Genomic DNA, 5,218 nt, shown 5'->3' with positions numbered 1-5,218 from the left:
CTGAGCACTGGACTTTTCTGGACCAGCAGGAGGCAATTTGCAGTGTTGCCTTCCAGCTCCTTTCTTATATTCATGCCCCTGAACGCACTGCTGTGTACTTCTTTGCGACTCTGCTTCTGATGCTTACCCTGGCTTCAGGGGCTGCCTGCTTTGTTTTTTTTCAGGTACTGTGTGGCCCTTTCTGAGAAATGGCTGAGGATTTCTCGTGAGGTAGAACAGGTGATCGAACTGGTGTTTCAGTTGTTCTAGGGCTGGTCAGCACTGCCTGGCAGCATTGTAAGTTTGTTGCATTGGTTTTCCAGGTGCTGTGGATGTCACCACAGAGAAGTTGTGGGAGCTTGTAATCGGCATGGCACGGGTGAGCGGTACACGCACGGCGCTTTGGAGGAGGGCGCTCTTGCGGACGAGGCCGGAGCCTGCCAGCATGGGGGCGACGGCTTGTGTTCCGATTTGGTAGGTGATGAAGGTGAATGTGGTGACCGAAGGAAGATCAGAGAGCGTGTGGCTGCCATTGCAGATGTCTCTTCAGTACAGATGGTGACCCCGAGAACTCCAAAAGCTAAGTTGAGGGGTGAAGAGTGTTGGAGTGTCTTGGCTCTGTGTGTGTGCCCGCTGACATTCAGTGCAGTGTGGAGGGCTCTTCTGGTGAGTGCTGTGTGTGAGGCAGGTGCAGTGCAGAGCGGATGGGAGGAAGCGAGACTGAGCTAGTCAGGGCAGCTCCAGCCTGTGTCTATGTTCCTGTGTCGTCTGTGTTGTGTGTTTTAGCTCTGCTACCCTTTGCTCAGGTCTTGATGTTGCTTTTGTCCTTTGTGCTCAAGGAACATGGCCCACACTGTGCAGCAGTAGCGTGGTAGGCATCCATTGTCTTTTGTGTGGTGTGACTCATCAGCATCCTGGCAACGGATTGCCTCTCATTCCGTGTGGCCAGCTAAAAGGGGCAGGCCACRTCTGCGGCCAATTATCTTTGCAGCAATCGTCAAGGCATCCTTGGCCACTCTCATTTTGCATCTTTGTGGCGTCTTTTCAGGGTTTTCTTCCCTGTGTCATCGCCGCCTCGGATCTTTCTCACCGGTCTTTCTTGCGTTGATCTTTCTGGCTTTGCCAGAGCTCTCGCCATCAGAAGTGGTGGCGCTTGGTTCTTTTCTGGTTTTGTGCAGAGCATCAGAGCTGCGCGGTTGTGGTGTTGTAGAGTTTTCTAGCCCACAGCATCTTATGTGTGGGAGTAGTTCTTCTGGCGTAGGGCTTTCCTGTGTGTTTGCATCTAATGTTTCTTTGTTTGGGGCTGGAGCTGCCTTGCCTGTGGGCGTTAGGAACAGTAGCATGTAGAATGTGTCAGTGACAGACCGGAGCAGCGATCAGTCAGCCTCCTCGTGCTCTGCTTTGTTTCTTGGCAGATGTGGAGCAGCATTCCCAGGGGGCTGAAGGGAGATGGAGGAAGAAAGGGTCGTGCTATAAGAGGATGAGCTAAAGTTGTTTTTGGAAGGAGAGCGGTGTGGTCAAYGGTTCCCTTGTTAATTTTTGCTTTGTGCTTGTAGGTGTGGAACAATGTGCAGCGAGGGTCCCTCTTGTCCAGGAGGAGCAGGCAAGTTGAGCGCTGGTTCGAGAGAGGAAGCGGAGCCTGGTATAGGGCCATTGTCTTGTTGGCACTGTCCCCATTGCCCACTGCTGTTCTGATTTTACAGGTGTGTGGCATGCCTTGGCATGGCAACCCATAGCCTGGCAGTCAGGATAGGCAAGTGGAGCAGGTAAGTGCTATAGTGAGGTATGGTTGCAGATGGGGTGTGGCTTTTGGCATCATGTTCAGGTGTAGTCTTTTCTCTGGTTTTGCAGGAAGTTGTGGAGAGGAGGTGAGCGGCAACAAGAAGGCTGAGCAAGTGTGTGTGTGTGTGTGTGTGTGTGTGTGTGTATGGGGTGCTCATCAGGCTGGAGTTCCCCTGTTTGATTGGGTAGTGCTAGGCTGCTGGTCAGTATTATCTTTTCTTTTCTTCTTGAGGTACTGCATGGGCTTTTTCCAGGAATGTTTGAGTGTTTGAGGTGAGCTAGAATAGGTGAGTATAATGGTGTGTCAGTTCTAGGGCTAAGTCAATGCTGCCTAGCAGAAGAGTACTTTTGTAGTCTCATTTTTTCCAGGTGCCGTGGGTGTTCTCACAGCCACGATGGAGCGTGGAATTGGCGTGGTGCAGGTGAGCGGAGCAATGATAATGGTTTGGGGGAGGGTGCTGTTGCGGAAGAGACTGGAGCCAACCTGGTTTGGCAGGTGATGAAGGTCAACGTGGCGACTGAAAGAAGATCAGAGAGGATGCAGCTGTTGTTGAGGATGCCTCCTGAGGACAGATGGTGACTCACAGCACTCCAAAAGCTAAGTTGAGGGGTAAAGAGTGCATGTGGGGTGTATACGTGCACACTGAYATTCAGTATAGTGTGGAGGGTCCTTCTGGTGATTCCTGTGTGAGGCGAGTGCAGCAGAGGGTGTGCGGGAGAAAGTGAGGGTGYGCTAGGCAGGGCAGCTGCAGCTTGTGTCTGTAGTCTGTGTGTTGTGTGTAGTTGTGATACTTTTTTTCTCGGGKCTTGATGTCGCTCTTGTTCTTTGTGCTCAAGGAGCACAGCCCGTACTGTGCAGCCGTAGTGCGACAGGCATCCATTGTCTCTTGCCTGGCGTGACTCATCAGCATCCTGCCAAGGGATCCTCTCATTCTGTGYGGCCAGCTAAAAGGGGCAGGCTGTCAGTCCAGCTTTGCATCCCAGTCGTTTGCAGCCAATTGTTTCTGCGGTTGTCATCGAGGCCTTGTCTGCGGCGCTCCTCTTCTGGGACCGCTCTTGTTTTACATCTTACTGGCACCCTTTCAGGGTTCTCTTCCCTGTACAGCCACAGCTTGGGGTCTTCCTGGCTGGCTGCTTTGGCATCAACTCTCCTGCTTTCGTTAGCACCTTTCCACCATGGACGGTGGTATTTGACTCTTTTGTGGACTTGTCCAGAGCATCAGAGCTGCACAGCTGTGGCATCCTAGGACTTTATGGCCAGCAAAGTTGTGTGTGTGTGTGGTCCTTCTTATGTAGGACTCTGCTTTGTGTTTGTGTCTGTCCCTTTGGGGCTGGAGCTGCCTCGCCTGTGGGCGTTAGGAACGGTAGGATGTAGAGTGTGGCAGCGATGGCTCAGAACACTGATCCGCCAGCCTGTGCGCTCCCCTTTATGCTGTTTTGCAGATGTGCTGCAGCGGCCCATGTGCCCAAGGGAGATGAAGAAAGCAAGAGGCATACCCTCAGTAGGTGAACTAGGGCTTTGTTGTAAACGGAGTGTTGCTGTGCTATGGTTCCTGGATCAGTTCCTGCTTTGTGCTTGTAGATGAGGAGCAATGTGGAGAGCCAGTTACTCATGCACAGGCAGAGCGCACCAAGGTGAGCATCGGTCCAAGAGATGAAGTGGAGCCTATATAGGGCCATCATCTTGTTCGCATCATCCCTGTTGTACCCCACCATTCTGGTTTTACAGGCAGGCCTCGGCACTGTGACCGTAGCCTGGCAGGGGCGAATGGAGCAGGTAAAAGTGTGGGAGCAAACGTTTGATGTGGGTGGGCTGTGGTCTTGCACACGTCACCTCAGCACATGATTGCTCTGTGCTTGCAGGTTTTGCAGRAAGCTGTGGAGAGAAGTTGAGTGCTGGCAAGAACCTGAGCAGGTGAGAGGGTAGCTTGTTTGTGTCAGAATGTTATTGTGCAGTGGGCTGCCCCTTGGTGATGTCTCTTGCTCTGCTTTTTTGCAGGTACTGTGAGGGCCTTTCCAGGGCGCGCCCGTGGATTGTAGGGGAGCGGCTTGGTGTCTGGTATCACAAGGTTGGCAAGCACTGTCTGGCTGAAGAGTAATTTTGTTGTTTTGTTTCTTCCAGATGCTGCAGGTGTCCCGTCCAGCCCCAGTGTTGGAGTTTGGAAGTGTGGTAGTGCAGGTGAGTGGAGTGTATATGGCTCTCTGGAGGGTGGTGTTGTGGATGAGGCCGGAGCTGACCGGCATGGAGGTGACCGCTTGTTCTCTGGTTTGGCAGGTGCTGGAGGTAAATGCGGTGACCAAAGGAAGGTTGGAGAGGATGCGGCTACCGTTGCGGGTGCCTCCTGAGGACAGATGGTGACCCACAGACACAGCACTCCAAAAGCTAAGCTCAGGGGCAAAGGGTGTTGGGGTGTGTTGGCTGTGTTTGTGTGCGCATGTCTGTGCTGATGCACAGTGTAGTGTGGAGGGCTCCTCAGGATGAGTGCTGTATGTGAGGTAGAGATGGTGGGGTGTGTGTGGCAGAAAGTGGGGGTGTGCTAGGCAGGGCAGCTCCAGGCTGTAGTCTGTGTTCTGGTGTAGTCTGTGTGTTGTGTGTTGCAAATGTGCTACCTTTGCTCAGGTCTTGATGTCGCTTTTGTTCTTTGTGCTCAAGGAGCATGGCCCACACTGTGTAGCAGTAGTGTGGTAGGCATCCACTGTCCTTTGCCTGGTGTGAGTCATTGGCATCCTGCCAAGGGATCCTGTCTCATTCTGTGCGGCCTACTAAAAGGGGCGGTGTGTCGCTCCGGCTTTGCATTGTGGCTGATCATCTCAGAGACCATTGTCGCGGCCTTGTTGGCCGCTCCTCTTCTGAGGCCGCTCTTGTTCTGCATCTTTGCAGTGCCCTTTCAGGGTTTTCTTCCCTGCATTGTCACGGGCTTGGGTCTTTCTTGCGAGCCTCTTCCTCAGTATTCCTGGCTTTGCCGGCTGCTCTCCATCATGAGTGGTGGCTTTCCCCTCTCTTTTCCGGGGTTGTCCAGAGCATCAGAGCTGCACAGCTGTGGCATCCTAGGTCTTACTGGCTGGCAACATTGCTGCCATTTTTCTATCCTAGGGTGTGTGTACATGTCTGTATGTATGTGTCTATATATTTGGAGCTGCCTTGGTTGTGGATGTAGTTATGGTAGTGGGCAGAATAGAATAAAGTACTTATTGGGGGGCTTTAATAAAAGTTACAGGTATTTTTATTATTATTAGCTAGGATTTCCAGTTTGGGGGGCCTCCTGGTCATTCCAATGCAGTGTTACTTTTAAAGAAGGATGGCAGTAAATAGTTATGTTAGCTGAGGTGATGGATGGCTGTGGTGGGCAGTCATTTGGTAGTTGGATGGGTTTGGTATTGAATATGTCTAACCTTCTATGCTTTTCTTTTTGTCTCTAGGTTTTAGTTAGCATTTTTAATTATTTTATATATATAT

The 5,218-nt window shown here is 51.9% G+C and overlaps 1 long non-coding RNA gene across 1 annotated transcript; it reads left to right on the top strand.

The window, feature by feature from the left end:
• Window positions 1-1,603: 1,603 nt before the first annotated feature.
• LOC146591878 (uncharacterized) lies at window positions 1,604-3,930 on the top strand. Its single transcript, XR_014896713.1, has 4 exons — window positions 1,604-1,745; window positions 1,831-1,874; window positions 3,625-3,676; window positions 3,884-3,930. It is a non-coding gene; the product is annotated as an uncharacterized LOC146591878 (long non-coding RNA).
• Window positions 3,931-5,218: the final 1,288 nt, after the last annotated feature.

Source organism: Rhea americana, unplaced genomic scaffold, assembly GCF_003343005.1.
Source record: "Rhea americana isolate MKP2758 unplaced genomic scaffold, rheAme1 scaffold_354, whole genome shotgun sequence".
NCBI lineage: Eukaryota > Metazoa > Chordata > Aves > Rheiformes > Rheidae > Rhea > Rhea americana.
This window is presented reverse-complemented; position numbering and strand designations above follow the sequence as displayed.